The following is a 23654-nucleotide window of genomic DNA, read 5'->3' as shown; positions in this document are numbered from 1 at the left end:
AGCTTATCCTTTTTAAATGCAGTGTAGCTAAGCAGCAGCTAGCTTTTTTTTAAATTAACATTCTGCTTTGAAATCACCTCACCCAACTTAATAAGTATATTAAGTACATACTCTGACTTTTGTGTTATCGCAGGTAACAATTTTCCCAAATGTTTTGCTACTACATAAGACTGCTGCCATTTTCCCACTCTCTTATGATAATTGCATCGCTGCCTACTCCCCATTCCCACGGCCAATTCCACATATTTTAAGTTTTTGTTATGACAGCACTCCACTCTAAATACAAAATTCTATAGGGGCACCTAGGTGGCTCAATCGGTTAAGCATCCGACCTAGGCTCAGGTCATGATCTCAAAGTTCGTGGGTTCGAACCCCGCGTCGGGCTCTGTGCTGACTGCCCGGAGCCTGGAGCCTGCTTTGGATTCTGTGTCTCCCCCTCTCTCTCTTCCCCTTCCCTACTTGTGCTCTATCTCTTTCTCTCAAAAATAAATAAACATTAAAAAAAATTAAATATAAAATTCTGTATCAGTCAACTTTTTCTGCCTTGCAAAACACCTCAGATCCTAGTGGCATATGATAATATACATATATTTCTTAGTCATGCCCTTCTGGGTTGGCTGAAGTTTAGTTGATCCTGGCAGGCTCAGCTGGCCTGCCACCTGCAGGGTGGACTAAAGTGTGTTCCACATACATCTCATGCTCCTCAAGCCAGAAGACACTTGAGTCACGTTCTCATGCAAAAAGCAGGTGATGGAGAGAGAAGCCCAACTTTGCAAGCTTAAAATCTGTGGCAGAGAAAGCATATTCCTCCTATAGGGAGAGGTGAAGGGAGGGATCATTTCCAAAAAAAAAAAAAATCCTTTAATCTACTGTATTACCAGAATGCAGGATGGAGATAAAAGTATGAAAAATCAGAAAGAATGATTAAGACACGTGGAGAGTGGACAAAACCCAACATATTTCTATTAGGAGTTCCAGAATGAAAAATAAGCAATATTCAAAGTAATAATGCCTACACTTCCCCCTCCCCCTCAAAAGACTCAGAAATCTTCAGGTTCAGATTTGGAAATTAAAACGAATTTCATGAAAACAAAATAAAACAAAAAATAATTCTCTATATACACACATACACACACTCTCTATACACGCACATACATACCCATACACACAGAAATTACAATGAGTTTGATGGGAATGATAAAAATAAAAAAAATCAATGCACATACATGCATACCTATAAGTACGTAGACCCATTTTCATGAACATAAAAATATGGATCTCATAGAAAATCTTAAATACAAAAAAGAAGATTTCTCTGTTAAAGAAATGCCGTTTAGATGGAAACTTGTCAGTTACAGTATGTGCAAAGAGACATTGGAATAATATCTTCAAAGTGCTGAGGGAAAAATTAAAACCAACTTAAAATTCTGTACTCAGTTAAACTATTCAAGATGAAGGGAAATAAAGAGATTTATAGGAAAGGATTGAATTTACAACATACTGACTTCTCGCAGTTTCTCACACATGTACTTCAGGAAGATGAAATTTGAACCTAGAAGTGAGAGGAATATAAGGAGCACTGGTGAGCGAGGAAATAAAAACAATAGACTGACTTGAGGGAGGGGTGTTTTAAAAAGAAGCTGTTTGAATGAACCTTAGGACTTCATGCTAAGTGAAAAAGGCCAGTCACAAAAAGACATATATACTATAGGATTCCACGTACACAAGGTGCCTAGAGTGGTCAAATTCATAGAGAGGGAAAATGTACTGGTAGTTGCAAAAGGCGGGGAAAGCAGGGAATGAGGATTTGCTGTTTAATTAGTATAGAGTTTTAATTTTATAAGATGAAAAGAGTTCTGGAGATTGGGTACATAATGATGTGAGTGTATGTAACATTACTGAACTATACATTAAAAAATGGATAAGATAGTAGATTTTTGGTGTATATTTTACCACAGTTAAAATTAAGAAAAAAAAGAAGTTGAAGCGAAATAATTTTAACAAATACAATAAATGACAGAAGTATAGAAATATCAATTAACTTTAGACATTTTTAAGACAACTATGTTAAAGATTTAAGAGTCACTATTTAAAAAAAAAAAAAAAAAGAAAAAGAATGGAGCGCCTGGGTGGCTGAGTTAGTTGAACATCCGATTCTTGACTTTGGCTCAGGTCATGTTCTCACGGTCTCTCTCCCTCTGTCTCTGTCCCTTCCCCGTGCTCTCTTTCTATCTCTCTTTCTCTCAAAAGAAAAAAAGTGAACATTTTAAAAAAAAAAGGAAAGGAAAACGAACAATTTCCAAATGAGTAGAAGAAGGGAAAATAATACAGTAAATTAAGCCAATCCAGTAGAAGGCAGATGAAGACAACAATGATAACAATAATAGCAAATGGGGGGTGGGGGTGGGAGGGAAAGCAATGAAAAGCATAGCATATAGAAAACATAACATATCTACAATAGTAGAAATAAGGTCAAATGCAATTGCAATACATGTGAGTAGACTAATTTGACTTGTTAAAAAACAGGTTCTTATACCTAAAAACAAAAACAAAAAAAGCAGCTTTAAGCTATTTTATCATAAGAGGTACCTAAAACACAAAGACATACAGAAACGTTGAATGTAAAAGGATGAAAAATAACATGGCAGAAAAATATCAAGGAAAGTTGGTTTTGCTGACATATCAAAATCTGTTTTGAGTTATCTTATCATGTTATTAATTAAATATCAATGTGGACTCTGAAGCAAACAAAACAAAACCTTATTAGAAAAAGACACTGTCAAATGATGAAAAGAATGGCTTATAAGGAAAATACAACGTCTCGAATCTTTTTGTATCTGAATGCATCACCTCAAAGTATATAACATGGAAAGACTCAAGAATTATATATAGTGGGCGCCTGGGTGGCGCAGTCGGTTAAGCGTCCGACTTCAGCCAGGTCACGATCTCACGGTCTGTGAGTTCGAGCCCCGCGTCAGGCTCTGGGCTGATGGCTCGGAGCCTGGAGCCTGTTTCCGATTCTGTGTCTCCCTCTCTCTCTGCCCCTCCCCCGTTCATGCTCTGTCTCTCTCTGTCCCAAAAATAAATAAAAAACGTTGAAGAATTATATATAGAAATTGAGAAACTTTAAAAAAGTTTGATAGATCAAGCAAAAATCATTAAAGATATAGAAAATTAGGACAACATAATCAGATTCTTCTGCCCAACTAGAGAATACAGATTATTTCAAACAAGGATAAAACATTCATAAAAATTGCAGTTTGAAGTGGTAAAAAATTTTTAAAATGTATCAAACAATCCATGTTGTAAAGATCTCCATTTCTGTACAAAATTAGAAATCTTTAAGAAAAAAATGGTTGTTCCAAAGTCCTTTGTGTTTGAAAAATGAAACTAAATAGCTCATGGCTAAAATAAATCATAATTGGAAATTATATAAGATTGATAAAGGAATGACAATGAAAATAATTTGGTGCTAAAAGAGAATCAAGGGTGACATTTAAGGTCTTTCATGTATATACAAGAAAAAATGAAAATTAGTGAGCTAAAATTTTATTTTAAGATGTTGGGAAAAATACAACAGAATAAGCCACAGAAGTAAATAAAATAGAAAACAGAAACAAGGGGCTAGGGTGACTCAGTTGGTTAAGCGCCAACTTCAGCTCAGGTCACGATCTCCCCGTTTGTGAGCCCCTCACTGGGATGTCAGCTGTCAGCACAGAGCCCAATTCAGATCCTCTGTCCTGCTGTCTCTCTGACCCTTCCCCACTAGCACTCTTTTCTCTCAAAAATAAATAAATATTAAAAAAAAAAAAAAAAGAAAGAAACAGGAGCGCCTGTGTGGCTCAGTCAGTTGAGCATCCAACTTCGGCTCAGGTCATGATCTCAACGTTCATGGGTTCGAGCTGCGCATCAGGCTCTGTGCTGACAGCCCAGAGCCTGGCTTCTGCTTCAGGTTCTGTGTCTCCCCCTCTCTCTGCCCCTCCCCGGCTCATGTTCTGTCTCTGTCTCTCGAAAATAGACAAACATAAAAAAGAATTAAAAAAAAAAAAGAAACAAAAAGAAGGATCCCCCAAAGCCAAAAGATGGTCTTTGAAGAGGCAGGGATATTTGATAAAATGAGTAGAATATTGCCCATGCACAGTGACTGTTAAAGATAATGGCTGTGCTGATTGACAGGAGAGTGCTACTGAGCCATCATTTCAGATTTCTGCATTTACCCAGGTTATTTCGTTTTTGCTTGCTCCAGTCCCTGGCATTTAACCACACAATGAAATAGACAATCATTCCATAAGTGGTAGCCTTCACAAGTAACCATGAGTGTATATTGTTGCTTGGTTTAATCGACTGCATAATATTTTAAAAAAATTACATCATCTACTTGATAAACTGAAATGGCTATGGGGCTTCATTCCATCCTAAAGGTACATGATATGCATTTATAAATATGTAATTAGGCAGTTCTTAAAGCCAAATTTGCTAGTGCTACATTGCATGTCCAGCATCATAAGTACTAAAGCTTCTCCCTGCCGCACTTCCTATATCAATATTACTAAGTGGAGCAGCTTGACATTGAAACGTAGTCGCTATACGAAATATGTAATGGAAAACTTGCATCTTGATAGTCCTTTTTATGCAAATCTTCGTAACTAAAGGTGTTTTCATTTTCTCCCTCCCTCCCTCCCTCTCTCTCTCTCTCTTTCTTTCTGTCTTAGAAAGAGAGAGTGCAAATGCGGGAAGGGGAGAAAGAGTGGGAAAGAGAATCCTAAGCAGGTTCCATGCCCAGCATGGAGCCTTATGTGGGGCTGGAGTCCTTTGTGGGGCTTGATCCCATGACCCTGAGATAGTGACCTGAACCTAAACCAAGAGTCGGACCCTTAACTGACTGAGGCTCTCATTTTCTTAACTAACATTTTAGTAACTCAACAGGTGCCCCTCATTTTCTCAGTATCTTAACTATCTTAATATTTAAAATCTTAATAACTTAGGTTAAAATCTTAGTAGGTTAGCCTATAGGTTTCAACACAAATTTTATGTTAAACACATATTTCATATCTACTTTTCAGGTTAGAACTCATTTCAAAGTCCTTTTTATAAAACTTATTTTTTAAATGTGTATTTATATTTGAGAGAGAGAGACAGAGCGTGAGCAGGGGAGGGGCAGAGAGAGAGGGAGACACAGGATCCCAAGCAGGCTCCAGGCTCTGAGCTGTCAGCACAGAGCCTAATGAGGTGGCTCAAACTCACAAACCATGAGATTATGACCTGAGCTGAAGTCGGATGCTTAACTGACTGAGCCACCCAGGCACCCCTCAAAGTCCTTTTAAACGAATCCAACTTTTGGGCAGAAAGGTGGGAAGAAAATTTTTGATGAGAATTTTACAAGCTGGTTAGTTCCTATTACTTGTAGATTGTGTTCTTATAAGGCATGTAAATTTCAATCTCTGTGAACTTTACTTTGGTCAAAGTACTATATTTTCTCAGAACAAGAAGACTCTGCTTTGTAGATGCAGTCACAGACTGTATATGTGTGACATTAAATATTAAAATTGGAAATATTTAAAAAGTGTAGGAAATTACACAAAGTGATAAAACATACACCTGTGAAACGAGCACACAATACTCAATAGTTAACATTTTGTCATATTTGCTTTATCTTTTTATAACATAGTGACTAAAACAGTAAGGATAAATTGAAGTCTTTGTTCCCCCAATTCAGTCCAATTTCCTTTCCCCTTTTCCATAAATTTAATGTGTGTCCTTCCATTCAAATTTTATGGTTTTATACACATTATAGTATCAGACAAAATATATAGTATCGTTTTATGTTTTAAACCTTACTTAAATGAATTCATCCTGCATAAATCACTTTTCAACTCCTTTTTTTTTCAACAACATTGTTTTTCATGTATATATATATATATATATATATACACACACACACACATACACATGCATATATATATATATATATATATATATTATATAAAGTTAGTGCATTGCTTTTACTTGCTGTATAATATTTTGTCCTTCAAATATACCACATTTTATTTATTTATTCTCCTAGTGGACCTTTCAATTTGGGCTAATATTTTACTATTACAAACAAGTCTGAAATGAACATCCTTACATTCATCCCCTTGTAAACACGTATGAGAGTTTCTATAGAGTGTGTATCTAGAAATAGAAATGTTGACATATGCAAAATGTTCATGTCAACATCTATGTCCTTTCTTTACTTCTTGCCAAAGTATTCTACTCAAGTAGCTTAAAATTCAGTAGACACTATAAAGAATATATCATAAAAATTAAAGTCTCTTTTTCTACCTTCTCTCATGTTCCTCCCTGGAAGCCACCACTTTCAATTATTTTAAAAGTTGACTTTGGTGTTTACCTCCATTACACATAATATGCTTATACTGGTATTGCCTGATTATTAATCATAGACATCTATAGTCTTTCTGCTTTGGGACGTAAAGACTTAAGGTAATTTATAGCTTCTTACTCCTTCCTTCTATTCTTTTACACATTCTATATCACAAGTTTTGATTATTAAATCTCTATCTTGTGTCTGCATCTTTTGACTATGTGAATATTGATCGCTGATGAGTCAGGTGTTTACTATCTTGTTCTTTTTTTTCTTTTTCTGAAGTTGATAATTGCTTTATTTTTCATTTTCATTCATTGAATTTCTTTGGAAATTTGGCTAAACTTTTCCCATGGTTTCAAAATTTCCTTAAAATATATCTCAATATCATCTTCATCAGGTGTGAACTTTAAGTTTATTTGTTCTAATTTCCCTCTTAGAAACATCAACACTGGACATATGTGATGTCCTGCCAGTCTTAATAGGTTGGTGTCTCTCCTTGATGTTCACTGTTGTCTTGGAACTTCCCGCTGTCACTATTTTTGGAATTCTCATTGCTTTACTTGGTCTTCTTTCTGGATCTGGACAGAGAAGAGAGAGGTCTTATTGCTCAGTATGAACTCTTTCACCACCTTCCCCTATGTCTGATAACCTTCAGACTGGCACCTCTGTATTTCAAGAACAAGCATGTGTTTTCCTATGGGGATGGGGACAGGACAGTTGCTTGGCTTTCTTGAAGATGAAAACTTGGGAGTCTAATTACTAACCGTGTCATCTTACAAACAATCCCTGTGTTATCTACCAGTCCCTTCTCTGCATCACTGCCTCCCATTCCCAAGTCCTTGTAGGGTTCTGAGGGCTAAGGCAGCTTGTTTCCCTTTGCTTTTCCCAGTATAGGCAAAGGTGTACTTTGTGTTTTTGTTTCTTGTTTTCCTTGTTGCTTGAGGTAATTTTCAAATGGGGAGGCAGTTGGAAACATCTTCCTCGCTTCTGCTATGGTACACTATTTCTTCAGAAGATCCAGAAATTAGACTTCCACCGTCCCACTAACTACCATGGTAGCAGTTGCTGGAACCAAATTAGGAAGTTCACTGACACATCACTAACTTGGAAAAAGATCACCTGCGGGGGGAAAATAACTAGTTAAAATTCCTGTATGTCAGGATAAGGACTTCATAGGGAAATTAAATTGAAAAATTAAGAGTAGTCCCTTTTAAAGATAGCAAAGTATTTTTGAGTCCTCTTTTGGAAAATAATGTCAATACAATAAAGAGAAGAAAACTAGGAAACCCACTCCTTATCTTTGATAAAACTAGAAGACATTTTAAATTCTAAACCACAGTAAATGAAGTCAGAAAGGAAGTGGGCCAGATCTAAGTGCTTACAGTGGAAGTGCACTGTGAGGCAAGTTTGCTGTAGGATATGATTCCAATCTAACTTTTACAAATCTATCTTTCATTGTTTTCTTACACGTACTTCATGTTTAAAACCAAAATGGACACTTCAGTTTCCTAGAACATATCTGTATTTCATATCTTCTTGGTACACAGAAACCCATGCTATTCTGTCCTCATAGAAAAATGGTTCCAACCTTGGCTTGTGTGTGTTGGATAGAGGTGTGGAGAATTAGATATTCGTCTAGTGATCTAGAATGCACTCAGGATTTAAACCCATGGATCTAGAATGTCCTTATCACCCCTTTTCTCTTCTGCCCTCAGGCTTCTTTGTAGTAAAATTCTACCCAGTATTTCTGGTATCTCAAGGACAACCTCATCTCTTACTGACCTTGTTCACTCTCCATTTCCCTACCCTGTTATTTCTTTTTCCACTGATCCTTTGTAGCTCTTTATTTATATACTTTTTATGGCACGCACTATATTCTTTCACATGGAAGACTTGTATTTACTATTTGTTTTTGTCATCCCTAGGCTGTAAATCCCTGGAAGAATCAAGTCTCTATTCATATTTACATCTTTCAAAGCATTTAGCACAGGGACTTGCATGTAAGTGGGTACTCAATAAACATTTGTTACATTGAATAATTCAAAAGCTTTTGATGAGGTGCTTGTTTTTAACTGAGAAAACTGAGATTGGAAGTCTATGGGATGTGATAATAAGGGTGTAATCAGTAGCAGGTCAGATTAGTGAATTCTATGTTTGAGTATATTTGCTATAAAATATTAAAAGCCTGGATAGCTATGATGTTTCTTTTCTTTTGTTATGTTTATTTCTTTTTGAGAGGGAGCACAAGTGGGGGAGGTGCAGACAGAGAGAAAGAGAGAGAGAGGCCTCCAAAGCAGGCTCTTCACTGACAGCAGAGAACTCAACTTGGGGCTCGAACTCACAAACCATGAGACCATGACCTGAGCTGAAATCTGACGCTCAAATGACTGAGCCATCTAGGCGCTCCTAGCTATGATGTTTCTAACACAGTAACAGACAAATCTTCAGGAGCTTACATAAGTCTACAATTTCTAATTTCCTATGTCAGAACAACTCTGCAATGAGAGCCACCTTGAATTATTATAGATCTCCACACCCCAATAATTAGAGAGCCAATTAAGTAGAATTTGCTGACTAAAAAATTACACAATATAGGAAACAGGAGATTATACTGCAATATAGCAAAGCAATAGTACTTATTATTCAAACTGCTTGAATAATAACCAGACTTTGTCTGGTGAGTCCACTCAGGCTGAAGTTAAGATAAAAAAACTTCCTGAATCTAAGAACTATGGTTGGTCTCTACTGGAGAAAGGCTTGGCTGCTATAATGGCTAAGCTTTTCTTTCATTAGCAGTCAAGAAAAATCAGTCTTACGGCATCAAAAGAAAAATAAGGACAGTTATTGTCCAAATAACAATCACTGGTATTCTCCATCATTACCACTTTCTTAACCATTTTTGGTTCTGGGCCCTCAGCTCTCCATCATCATGTGCTGCAGAGGGAGTGCCTGTGCCCAGAGATGAATCTGTGTTACCTTACTATTTGGTGCTGATGAAGACCAGAAAAAAATCAGATATACTTCCTCAAGGAGTTTATATAACATGTACTGTAAGTAGACAGAAATAATTTTTATGGGACACATTTTGTAATGGATGCTGCTTCCCTGGTCCGCCTATTCTATGGTGGATGTCAAAATTTGATTAAAATGGTTAAATGATACCTATTCAATTCACTTTTCTATTTATCATAATTCATAAGAGCTTTATTTCAGGATTTAATGATAACAAAAATAATACTAATAGTGGTGATATATTGTAGTTACTTAAAAGCTTATGCAAGCATTATCATTTTAAACAATGGAATAGGGGTGCTTGAGTGGCTCAGTTGATTCAGCATCTGACTCTTGATTTTGGCTCAGGTCATGATCTCATGGTTCATGGGATTGAGCCCTGCATCTGGCTCTGTGCTGACAGCGTGGATGTAGCCTTCTTGGGATTCTCTCTCATTCTCTCTCTCTCTCTCTCTCTCTCTCTCTCCCTCCTCCCCCCACTCATGCATGTGCTCTCTCTCAAAATAAATGAACCTTAAAAAAAACTATGGACTAAGCGACTGCATAGTAAGTAAACTTATACATATATATGCAACTTAAAACTTTTGAAATAATTTCTGTCTTAAATCTTTAGTGCTATTGAGACAAGCATTAGATAACTGTCTCAGTTATCTTTCTTTGTATAACAAACCACTCCAAATTTAGTGGCTTAAAACAACAACCATTTATTTTACTTATGAATCTGCAATTTGGGAGGGTGCAGTGGGGAGAGCTCATTTCTACTTCATGCAGTATCATCTGGGCTGCCTTGAGTAACTCAAAGGCAGGAGTTTGGAATCACCCGAAGATGCACTCACTCATATATCTGACAGTTGATACTGGCTGTTGTCTGGTACCTTAGGTGGATCATTTACACATAGCTTCTCTATGTGGCTGCTTGGCCTCCTCGCAGCGTGACGGCTAGCTTCAAAAAGAGAGCATTTCAAGAAGGCAAGGTAGAATGCATGTCATTTTTATGGCTTAGCTGTGGAAGTCATATAGTATCACTCCCACCATACTCTGTTGGTTGAAGTAATCACAAGTGTCTACTCAGATTCAAGAGAAGAGCTGTTTCTTGATGACAGGAATGTCAGTGTCATCTTGTAATAAGACATGTGTAGAAGTGTGTGAAAGTTTGAAGATGAGGATCAGTGCGGAACACTTGGGGGCCATTAGCATACTAATATGGCCCAGAGAGTAGATGGGATTGCTTTAGAAGAGTATACCAGGTGAAAGATGTGGATCAAGAATGAATCCCTAAAACACAACAGTATTTTAAGGGGTGGGCTTTGTGAGATGAGACATATTGTGATGCTAACCCTTGGAAAATACACTTTGCCACAGTGAGGATGGAAATTGAAGAAGCCTAAAGAGCTAAATTGCTCTCCACTCTGTAGATTTAACACTCAGAGAGAAGACTCTGGAAGGAGAAGATGACTGCAATTGACACAGTAGGAGAAAAAAGGAAAGACAGGTCAGTTGCTGTGGAAAGAAAAGCTCTAAGAAAATTCCTGAGGTTTTCAAAGGGAATTAGAAAGAGGTTTTGCTATTCTGTTTTGTAAAAATCTACGGATTTTTCACTGTCCCTGGAATTGGACTCTTGTTTTTTTGTGATAGCAAAGATACATTCTAATTGGTTTAAAGGAAGCTAAAAGACAGTGCAAGAATGGCCCAGGGTACCCAGTCATATTCAGGATATATATAAATACACCAAGAATACACCTACATTAGGAATGCTCTATACTATAGTTCTGCTGAAAACTTCCAAATACAACTCATTGCAGATTAGATTTGCGTTTAGATCAATACACATTTAACAGATACTTAAAATGTTCAGACAATGCTAGTTGCCAGGGCTATAAAGATGAATAAAACATAATTTGTCATTCTAAATCTAGTGGGATGACCAGATTTATAGATTAGAAGTTTCGCTTAAAATCCTTAGGGATTGAAGGTTTAACAGGATTCTAGAGTCAATATGCCTAATGCTGGGTAAGCTACGTATCTAAGCCATAGGTTCATCATCTACAAAATGAGAAGGTAATAGTTCCTACCACAGTGAGCTGGGTTGGGAGGGTTAAATAAGATAATGCATGTAAGATACTTAGCACAATGCCCAGCACATGGAAAGTGCTGATAAAATGGACGATTATTATATAATATAGTAAAACTAATAAAGGTTAAGATGTACACAAGAGATGTCCATGAGGACATTGAGGATTGGAGTATTTATAGGGCTGAGATAGTCCATACACAGGCTCAATACCAGTGAAAATGTGGGGCCATTGTTAAAAATTATTATGAATTAAAGAAGGTGACATCAGAGTATTAAACCAGGTGTGGGAACCTTCTAAGACTGGGGCCTCATGAGATGACATAGGTCATATTCCCATGAAGCTGGTTCTGCCCCCATGGTACCTTTGTGAAAGAAAAAGGCACACTTTTGCCATGCCGCTGTTTGCCCCCACCTGTCCCCTCAACCAGGTACTTTAGCGAAGTGTATAAACTGCACAACTGTACAGAGTAGGATTGGACACTTATCCCAACCAAGAGTTTCAGAGTAGCCTTCTTGGAAGATATGATTAGACTGCTGTCTTGAAAGATAAACAAGGTTTAGCCAAAAAGAAGGAAGATACGGAAGATAAACAGAGAGGACAGAAGTAAGAAACATCTTGATATCAGAGCCAAACTACCACACAAATTCTGCACTACCTGAACATTAATTCAAGGTATGCAATGGGAAAAATAGGTGACAGGAATGTGTTACAAAAGCCTTGTGTCATGGCAAATAGTCTGGGCTTTAACCTGAAGGCAGTGGGGATCCACTGATGGATGTTAAGCATAGGGCCTACGTGTTTGGATCTGGATTTTAGATGGATTGTTAAGGCTTTAACTTAATGGGGGCAAGGCTGGATACAGGAAGAGAAGGTGTTAAGCTGTTGCAATATTTCAGGACCAAAAAAGATGAGGACCTTTACTAAAGCAGCAGTAGCAAGGATACAGTGGAGGAGTGAGATTTGGAAAACATTTAAGAGGTAAAATCGGTACCACTTGATGATTGATCATGAGTGAAAAGTGAAGAAGAGGGATGATTCTTATATATATATTTTTGTCTTCAGTAACTTGGTGAATAGTGTAATCATTAATTGATTTTTGGAAATATGAGAGGAAGAATGTTTTTGGGTGGGAAAGTGGGATAAATTTAATCTTAGGTTTCCATTGAAGGGTGTAGGTACCACAAAGGTGATTTGATATACAAGTCTGAAGATGGGGGTCAGTGCTAAAGATCTGGGGGCCATTAATATACTGGTAGTAGTTAAGGTCACGAGAGTAGGTGGAATTGCTAAGAAAGTATATCAAGAGAAAGATATAGAATCCTAAAACACAACAGTGTTTAAAGGATGGGCGTAGGAAGAAGAATTCATGACTGTGAATGGGAATGGTAGGTCATACAGGACAAGAAGAAGTAGGAGAGATTCTGGTTTCAGACACCAAGGGATTAGAGGATTCAAGTAATCAGGAGGACTTGCGGTTTGAAGATGGTGGGATAAGTGGTTGACATTTGTCTTTCCCTTTGCTAAAAATCATCTAAAAGCAACTAGGAGAATGAGAAAATAAAACAACACAAACCAGGAGACTGCTAAAACTCCATTGCATAAAATGGGTAGAAATGTTAGCAAATCCTTAGAAATTAAGCAAAGATATTTGTAGGAGGGACCAGAGAGAACACATTATTATGAACATCTCCCAAAGAGCCAGAAAAGGAAACTTTTCGAAGTCAATAGGTATAGCCTGGGGAGCAAAATCTAAGTAATTTGTTTGGGAAAGGTGTACACATTGGTTGTGCGAGACCATTGGTAGGGTAAATTGCTAGAAGTGAGATTGGATCCAAATGCATGAAACTTGGAAATTTTGATAAATTTTGCCAAGTTGTCCTCCAACGATTTTAAATTCATTGACACACCAGCTAGCAATGTATAAAAATGCCTGCTTCTCTATGCTTTTCCCAAGAGTGTGTTGTTAAACTTTCTGATCTTTGCCAAACTTATAGGTATAAATTGGTATTTTGGCGTATCTGTATATATGTTTCTCTTCTTGTGAGAAAGTCTGTGCATCTTTTTATATGACCAAGAGCCCATGAAATGTCTTTTTAGATTATTCCCCATTTTCCATATTTTCTTTATAATACTGATTTGGAGAAACTTTTACTCCATAAGGAAAATTAATCATCTTCTCATGATTAAGTTGTAATAATTTTCCCCAACTTTCTTCTTTTAAAGAAAACTTTAGTGGGTTTTCCACATTTTTGTTTTTTTGTTTTTTTAAAATAATTGCAGCCAAACTAATCAGTCTTTTCTTTTATGACTTTTCAGTTTGGAAACACACTTAGAAATTCCTCCTTTCAGATCAGGATTTTTTCCACATAATTCTTCAAGTTCCTTTATGATTTATTTAAATTTGAGTTTTTGCTTAATTTTGTTTTTTTTATTATAAGATGGGAAATATGAATCCCAATCTCATTATTCTCTAAAAGGCTGCTCATTGTCCCAACACCACTTATTAAATAATCCATCTTCCTGGTACCTACAGTTGTGGTGAGCATAGTGTAATGTGTACAGCTGTCCAATCACTACTTTTACACCTGAAACTAGTAACACTGTGTGTCAACACAACACATTGTATGTCAGTGTGTAACATTGTGTGTCCTTCAATAAAAAGGAATAATAATTCGTCTTTCTCCAGTGACTTGAAACATCTAAATTCTTGCCATATTTGATTTATTTCTGGATATGCTAGTTCATTTCTTCCACCATTGGTCTACGATTATCTTAGTACTTTAATTAATTGGCTGAACTAATTCCCTTTTAATATTTTTTTCAGAAATGTATTGGATATTACTTGTTTTTTAATCTTAATTTTTTTTTTTTTTTTTTTTATTTATTTTTGGGACAGAGAGAGACAGAGCATGAACGGGGGAGGGGCAGAGAGAGAGGGAGACACAGAATCGGAAACAGGCTCCAGGCTCCGAGCCATCAGCCCAGAGCCTGACGCGGGGCTCGAACTCACAGACCGCGAGATCGTGACCTGGCTGAAGTCGGACGCTTAACCGACTGCGCCACCCAGGCGCCCCTAATCTTAATTTTAATTTAAAAATTGGGGTAAAATATACACACTATAAAATTTAATATTTTAGCCATTTTTTAAAAAATAACATTTATTTATTTTTGACACAGAGAGAGAGCATGAACAGGGGAGGGTCAGAGAAAGAGGGAGACACAGAATCCGAAACAGGCTCCAGGCTCTGAGCCATCAGCACAGAGCCCGACGCGGCGCTTGAACCCACGGGTCGCGAGATCATGACCTGAGCCGAAGTCGGACACTTAACCGACTGAGCCACCCAGGCGCCCCTATTTTAGCCATTTTTAAGTGTACAGTTCAGTGATATTAAGTACATCCCATTGTTGTGCATCCAGAACGTTTTCATCTTCCCAAACTGAAACTCTGGGCCCATTAAATAACAGCTCTCCATTCCTACCTTCCCCTAGCAACTACAATTGTACTTTCTGTGTCTATAATTTAACCACTGTCAGTACCACGTATAGGTGGAATCGCACAGTATTTGTCTTTTTGTGACTAACCTACTTCAATCAGCACAATGTTCTCAAGGTTCAACTTTTTCTAGCATGTTTCAGAATTTTGTTTCTTTATAAGGCTGAATATTTCAGTGTGTGTGTGTGTGTGTGTGTGTGTGTGTGTGTGTGTGTGACATTTTGTTTATGTATTCATCTGTGGTTGGACACTTGGGTTGCTTTTACCTTGTAGCTGTGGTGAATAATGCTGTTGTGAATATGGGTGTACAGATATCTGTTCACGTATTTGTTTTCATCTCTTTTGGGAATATCCTCAGAAGTGAAATTGCTGGATCTTGCAGTAGCTATGTTCCATTTTCCAGGAACCACTATACTGTTTTCCACAGTGACTGCACTATTTTACATTCTCTTTTCACTCTGTGGATAATGTTCTTTGATGCATAGAAATTTTCATTTTGATCAAGTCCAATTTATTTTTTTTTCCCTTTTGTTGTCTGTGCTTTTGGTGTCATATCTAAGAAATTGCCAAACCTAATGTCATAAACTTTTCCCCAGTGTTTTCCTCTAAAACTCTTGTAATTTTAGCTCTTCTATTTAGGTCTTAACCCATTGTGGGTTAATTTTTCTATGTGGTGTAAGGTGAGGGTCCAACTTCATTTTTGTGTGTGTGTGGATATCCAGTTTTCCCAGTACCATTTGTTGAAAAGACGGTCCTTTCCCGATTGAATGGTCTCGGTTCCTTTGTCAAAAATCATTGGATCATATATTACATGTTAAGTTTTGAATATGTAGAGTTTAGAATCAGCTTGCCTAATTAAAAAATCTTAGTATACTTACTGGAATCACACGAAATTTAAGATCAGCCTAAGGAGAATTTGTATCTTAATAATGAGTCTTCCTAATCAAGAATGTGGTATACTTTTTCATTTGTTTTGTCTTCTTCAAGTCCTTTAATATTGTTTTAAGATAGCCTTTGTGTAGGTGTCACATACTTTTAATACATTCTCAAGTGTTTTTATGTTTTCTGTTGTTATTATAAGTGAGATCTTTTCTTTGTATCTTTTAACTGGTCACATTGTTTTTATATGAAGACTTTCTGAATTCTTTTGTTTTCAGTTCATGGAGGCAAAATAACATCTTTGAATATTTAAATCATTTAATTTTTGTTTTTATTTTTATTTTTAAAAAATAAATTTTTTAAATTTATTTAATCATAAATCATTATGATGAAATGTGTGGGTTACAACTTTTATTTATTTTTCAGCATTATTTTCTTGAGAATGTTCTTTATCTACATTAGCTTTTCCTATTCATTTACTCTGGCAGTATCTTTGTACAGATCGTGTACTGGTTCTTTTTTGACTACTCATCTTGAGGGAAGTCAGTTTTTCCAGGGCAAGGTACCTGTGGATACCTCATGTTGGAGCGGAGCTGGGGCCATACTGAGGCTAAATGAAATTTCCTTATGACTCAGGATTTTCTGGTGTGTGTTTTCAAACCTTTACTTTTCTCTACTCAATGGAGATAGGCATCCATGATCAATGGGGTAGGGGGTCTCACAATGCACTATCTCTGTTCAGCCTTCTGTCACAGACACAGACTGCCTCCTAGAATAAGGCTTGCTTGCTTTGATCCTTATTTAGCCCTACTCCATCAGTTTATTGAATTCAAATTCTTTGTTTAACATGGTTTAGAAATTTAATCTGGAAATATTCTGCAACATTTTGATTTGTAAGTCTTTATATATTTTGGATACTATATTGAAAATATATTTTCTCCTCTCTATAGCTTTCTTTTTTTTAAATGTTTATTTATTTCAAAAGAGAGAAATCGAGAGTGAGCAGGGGAGGGGCAGAGAGAGAGAGAGGGAGAAAGAGAATCCTGAGCAGGCTCTGCACTGTCAGTACTGAGCCAGATGCAGGGCTTGAACCCATGAACTGTGAGATAGTGACCTGAGGGGAAACCAAGAGTCCAATGCTTAGCCGATTGAGCCACGCAGGGGCCCCTGTAGCTTCCTTTGTTTTGTTTTGTTTTGTTTTGTTTTGTTTTGTTTTTTAATTAACCCTTTTATGCTGTCATTTAATTCTTCATTTTAATGTATTAGAATTTTTCAGTCTTTTATAGTTATAGTTTTTCTGCATCTTGTTTTATTATTTAAAAAAAAAATTTTTTTTTAACGTTTATTTATTTTTGAGACAGAGAGAGACAGAGCATGAACAGGGGAGGAGCAGAGAGAGAGGGAGACACAGAATCTGAAACAGGCTCCAGGCTCTGAGCTGTCAGCACAGAGCCCGACGCGGGGCTCGAACTCACGGACCGCGAGATCGTGACCTGAGCTGAAGTCGGACGCTTAACCGACCAAGCCACCCAGGCGCCCCTGCATCTTGTTTTAAAAAATTCTTTCTCTAAGGCCATAAACATATTCTGTAACATTATTTTCTAAAATCTTTATCATTTTGTCTTTATATTTGCTTCTCTAATCCTCTTGGAATTGATGTTCATAAATGCAGTGAGGGTGAGGCCCAATGTCATTTTCCTCAATTATCTCAGGTCCGTTTAATAAAAGTCTATCCTCTACCCACCAATCCCTCATGCTACTCCTGTCATATATCAAATGTTCATATATGAATAGATTTTTCTTGGTTTTCTGTTGTTCCTTAGTTATTGACCTAATTATTTATCTCTGTGCTACTAACACACACTCGTCGTTATCATATCTTAATAATGAACCTTACTATTTGTTACCAACTCGGATGCCTACTAAAATAAGCTGGGTGCTCTTTCAATATTTTCAATATTTTTGGACAGTGTATATTAAATAATGCTCATTTAAAAAATAATAAGTTATTTTTTTTCAGTGAATTATCTGTGGTCTAAAACTTTATTAAGATAAATTCTTTTTCATACTGGTCTGTTTTGATGATATTGACTATGAATACTCCCTATTTTTAAAAATATATTTTCAGTGTTTTGTGACTATTCACTTCCCTTTGATATCACCTTTATTGTTACACCTTAGAAAATATTTTCACTAATTTCCAAGTCTTTTAAAATAGTGTAGTTAATATCTGGCTATAACATATAATAGTATTACATGTATATCATAGAAAATATAGAAAAGTATGATAAGGAAAATAAAAATGACCAATATTTCAGCTACTCAGGATTATTTTGTTAAATTTTGGTTTCTTTGTTTTCAAACATTTTTTCTCTTACTTCCTCTTTTTCCTTTCTTTCTTAATGGACTTCAGTGTTTATAGCAAGATTTAGATGAAGGACAGAGATTTCCCATATATCCCCTGCTCCTGTACATGCATAGCCTCTTTCATTATCAACACCCCCACTAGAGTGGACACTTGTTAGAACTGATGAGCCTACATTGACATATCATCATCATCCAAAGTCCCTAGTCCACATCAGGGTTCATTCTTGGTGTTGTGTATTCTACAGGTTTTGACAAATGCATTGTGCAGCCACTATTGCAGTATCATACAGAATAGATCCCCTGGACTGAAAATACTCTGTGCTCTGCCTATTCACCCCTTCCACCAAGAACCCTTGGCAATCATGATATTTTCTTTATTTTTTCTCTTACTATCTCCACAATTTTGCCTTTTTTAAGAATGTCATATAATTGGAATCATACAGTACATGGCCTTTTTAGGTTGGCCTTTTTCACTCAGTAATATCCATTTAAATATCCTCCAGGCCTTTTCATGGCTTGATAGCTCATTTATTTTTAGTGCTGAGTAATATCCCATTATTTATCCACTCACCTACCGAAGGATGTCTTAGTTGCTTTCAAGTTTTGGCAGTTATGAGTCAAGCTTTTATTAACCTCTGCGCTCAGGTTTTTGTGTGGAGATAAGTTTTCAACTCATTTGGATTAGTACCAAGGAGCATAATTGTTGGATTGTGTGTTACAAATGTATTTAATTTGGTAAGAAACTGCCAAACAGTCTTTGAAAGTGGCTGTACCGTTTTGCATTCCTTCCAGCAGTGAGTGAGAATTCCTGTTCCTCCACATCCTCGCATGTGGGCATTGTCAGTGTTTTGGACTGGCCATTCTCACACGTGTGGTGGTATCTCATTTTTTCAATCAGGTATTTTTCAAAAATCTTTTATCTTTGTTCTTATATTTCATTTCTCCCTTTGTTAATTTGTATTTTTTTCACTAAGTGGGCTCAGTTTTATAATTTCTTTTCAAAATAACTATCAGTGTTTTTCATTGTTGTATCTGTTTTTCTACTTACTTTCCTACGACTCATACTTTGTTCTAGTTCTTTTTTTAAAAAAAATTTTTTTTAACGTTTATTCATTTTTGAGAGACAGAGAGAGAGCATGAGCAGGGAAGGGGCAGAGAGAGGGAGACACAGAATCCAAGGCAGGCTCCAGGCTCTGAGCCATCAGCACAGAGCCCAACACAGGGCTCGAACTCACAAACTGCAAGATCATGACTTGAGCCAAAGTTGGTCACTCAACCGACTGAGCCACCCAGACCAGACGCCCCTAGTTCTAACTTAATCAGCTTTGTTTGTTTGTTTGTTTTTGTTTTTCTTCTGGGGCAGGGGGCAGTTTGTTAGTGCCTCTAGTTAGCTTTTACCTTTAGTAAAGACACTCTGAAATAATTTTCTTTTTGGTGACATTTCAATAATTAGCTATTTTAAAATATTCTATAATTAAAAAATACTCCATAATTTGTCCTAGATTTTTCTACTTTCCGTAAGTATTTTCAGTTTTCATTTCATATTCTCTCTGATCTGCTCATCAGTTCTAAAAAAATTCCAAGTCTGTATGTTAGCTTGTTGACATCCCTATGAAAAATGGAGACTTAAAGAAATGAGATTTTGCACTGTTTAAAGTTAATATTTAGAATTATTTATTTATTTTAATAACCCATTCAAAAGGAAGACTCACCGTTACAGTTCTGACATGATAGAAGGTGGCAAAGTTTTCATGGACTGGGTGAACTGTGAGGTTATAGTTAGTGATTTAATTATCTTAAGTTTGGTGAACAAATTCAACCCCTCATGAAACATTTTGCTTACAATTTGAAGTGAAAAGTTCTCATTAGCAACTCTCAGATGTTCTAAGTCAACAGTCCTGGGAATTTTACTACTGAAATCAACTTGTGAATATTTTAGAACAACTCTTTGTCCTTGATATACAGAAATTTAGTTTTATATTGATTTAGATTAAGGTAGATTTAATTTATTTTGTGGTTACTGTATGTAAATATTCTCTAAACTTCTCCCGTATCTACCAATGCTTTGCATTTCCAAAAGCACTTACGTTAGCAACTTATTTTGTTTTCTATTAAATACAAATAAAATTGTATTTTGTTTATAATTAAATTGGTTTCATTTATAATTTTAACCAAAGCTAATTTTTCATTTTTACACTTAAATAACCAAATTAATTTCTTTTAGTTATGTGTTTGAATTCTTAGAAGTCAACCTAGGTTCTTATTTTCAGAGCTGGATGTGGAGCATGTTTTAATTCATCAATTTATGGAGATAAAATATTAATAAGAAGAACTTCTAAATTGTATTTTTTAAAAATGTGTTTTCTTTAAAACTTTTCTTTTACTATGCTCACCTTGACATATTTATTCTTATTAATTAAAATATAATTTTGTCCTCATCTTTTCTCAATCAGTCCAAATCACAGGTTTCACATATTGCCACTTTAATCCCATCATCTCAAATCTTAAATGCCAAAATGTCTACCTACTTTGCAAGTATGATATTATTCAATGTCCTATGTAAATGTGTAACTGCTTGAAAAAATGTCCTTCAGAATATCTTTGGTAAATAGAAAACGATTCCAATTTAAATGTCCTTTGATATCTACTCTGATTATCATTGCTTTATTGACTTTGTGACTTACAATGAGGAATCAACAAAATATAAAATAGGAAAATAAGTGGCTAGAAACAACTCTTTATCCAAGAATATTCAGAAAATCTATTTGATTCATAGATTTAAGAGTGTACATAGAAAAAGTAGCACTATATTATAGAATATGGAGCAGTATTTGGTATGTTATAGGTAGTAAATACGTTTTTACTAAGTGAATGAATGAAATTCAGACTTTTCACAAGTATGGTTTGGGTTAAAATGTTTAGTTCTTTGCTGAATAGCAAATGGTAGTATTTCTTTAAAAAAAAATTTTTTTTTAATGTTTATTTTCGAGACAGAGCATGAATGGGGGAGGGTCAGAGAGAGGGAGACACAGAATCCAAAGCAGGCTCCAGGCTCTGAGCTGTCAGCACAGAGCCCGACGCGGGGCTCAAACTCACAGACCGTGAGATCATGACCTGAGCCGAAGTCGGACGCTTAACCTACTGAGCCACCCAGGTGCCCCACAAATGGTAGTATTTCTTTCGACTAACCTTATTCCTCACTTTAGTAACTTTGGAAGTGAAAGTTTACGCATAGCATTTTAAGGAATGGGAGAGATATGTTAAACATGGGAGGGGAATCTCTTCTACCTTTCCTTTCCTTCCCTCTCTTCCTTTCTTCCACTCTTTGTCTTTATAAATTAGCAATTTAATTCAGATTCACTAAAACAAAAATCCGGAAGTAAAGCTTCTCTTTCCCTTCTCTTATTTTCATCCATCTAATTCAGTAGAATTTTGGTATGTATTTTTAGATAGGTTTTTTTTTTTTTTGTTTTGTTTTTTTTTTTGGAAAAAGATTCTCAGATGCAGATTTGTTTGCAAGAAGTTTACTGAAGAATGCCCTTGGAATCAATAGGGATCAAGGGAAGTAAGAATGGCAAGATGGAGCGTTAAGCTGTGAGGCAGCTGTGACAACGGCCTTGGCCATCTCCAGGGGAGCTCTGGAATTAGTATACCCCTTCAGAGTTCAACTTTGAATGGAGTGCTAGACTTTTATACTCTTACATCTAGATTAGTCACTGAAAGTGGGGTGCCCCCAGGAAAAGGGCTTAGTCTTGGGAGAAATGGCTCTCTTGAGCTGACTTAGGAGAAGTCTGACAGAACCCACCTCATAATGATTAGCTCTGGCCCACTGATTACTTGATCTCCCGCGGTCAGGCTCTCTGTCGCCACCAAGGTACAGCAGCACTATAGACAGCTTCTCTCTCACACACACCGTCTCCCTCTCAATAGTGTGTAACTCACTGCTGCAGTTGGCATAGTTTGATCCAGAACCTTAGGGATCTATGCTGTGATTTCAGTGGAGGGACCCGGCATAAATACCACATGATATCCTTTCTCGTCATTGCCACCTTTAATTCTGAAGGGTCTGTCAGATCATATGGCCCAAGCATTACAACCCGAACCTGCGGCAAGTCTCCTTCCTGCTTTGGGTCTCGCTCAGACTTTCATGTTACCTGGTAAGTGTGTCAGACTGGTATTTCCTTGTATGTAACATGCTGCTTCTAGAATCCAAAGAGGAATACAAGGCATTATATTTCCTTTTTTTGTGCAGGAAGATACAAGATGCAATTACTTGTTTCTTGATTTAGAAAGAATGTCATAGAGTATCCCAGATCACTTAACACCTACATATTACTTACATGGCATTTCCCTGAATCCTTACAGGGTCTAACTTCCACTCTGTAAGGCATGTTATACCAAGGCCCGCTATTTGTATGCTACTTCTTGTTTATCCAATCTGATTAGCACAGTACCATCAATACAGCGACCAACGCAATGTTCTACCAAATGACCAGGTCAGGTCTCTTCTAACTATGTTATGTCAGAGAGCAAAAGTATTAACCTAGTTATGGGTAAGACTACAAATATACATACATAGCTGCTTCAAGTAAATTCAAACAATTTCTGATCTTTCCGATAGGGATGGAGAAAATGATACTTTCATCAGATCAGTAATGGCATAACAAGCAGCAGAGGCCATGATAATCTGTTTTAGCAGAGAGGCCACATGGGGCCCGCAGTTGCATTTGGGATTACTTTCTAATTGAGGTAATTCTCCGGGATATGTCTATTTTTTGTAGGGTCCAAGCTAGCTAAATAAATGATGAGAACCAGCAGCCATGCATCCTTTAGGTTTTTAAGGGGGGCACTGATCTCTGCTACTCCCTCACCCTCCATCCAGGGATAGAATACTTCATAAAAATTTATAATCTTCAGGGAGGGTAAAGTTTCAGACGATTCCACAGTCTAAGGAACCAATATGGAAGTTCTGCAAGTTACCAGGTATATCCATTATAACTATGCATTTAAGAGCAAGAGAGGTGACCACTGGATGGTCTGTGGATCCACTGTTAGCAGAAACTTGGCCAAGACTCCATTTATTACTTTACTCATATATGCTGGTACTCTAACAGAGGAAACATGATGATGCTTCAGTATCAACTCAAACCCTGTGTCCCAAAGCCCTTGAAATGTTTGAGTATTTTCTTAGCTGAGTAAATGAATTAGGTCAAATCCATCTGGGGAGGGACTAAGGAAATTGTTAACCTATTATCAATAACCCCAAATGTGAACAAGTGGATGGAAACTGCCTTTTGTTGCCTTGTTCAGAAACTGGAGGGTATGAGTATTTTGGGAAAGTTTCAGTCTCCTATGTTCATATACAAAGATATCTTACCTAAAAATAATGATTTAACTTTATGTCTCTCAAGTGAGAATTCTACAAGTTTCTTTCCTTTCTAGACATGTTCCTTTTGTTTTG

General features: G+C 36.6%; 1 protein-coding gene across 1 annotated transcript in view; it reads left to right on the top strand.

Annotated features, from left to right (window-relative positions):
* Positions 1-5322: 5322 nt before the first annotated feature.
* The window catches only part of TAFA2 (TAFA chemokine like family member 2), a 527083-nt gene continuing 508751 nt past the window's right edge, over positions 5323-23654 (top strand). Inside the window, exons 1-3 of the mRNA XM_060657090.3 lie at positions 5323-5386; positions 8293-8367; positions 9285-9417. The gene's annotated coding sequence lies outside the window, so the exon portion shown is untranslated. The remainder of the gene's footprint in view (positions 5387-8292; positions 8368-9284; positions 9418-23654) is intronic.

The sequence above is a fragment of the Panthera onca genome, chromosome B4, assembly GCF_046562875.1.
Source record: "Panthera onca isolate mPanOnc1 chromosome B4, mPanOnc1 haplotype 2, whole genome shotgun sequence".
In the NCBI taxonomy this organism is placed as follows: Eukaryota; Metazoa; Chordata; class Mammalia; order Carnivora; family Felidae; genus Panthera; species Panthera onca.
This window is presented reverse-complemented; position numbering and strand designations above follow the sequence as displayed.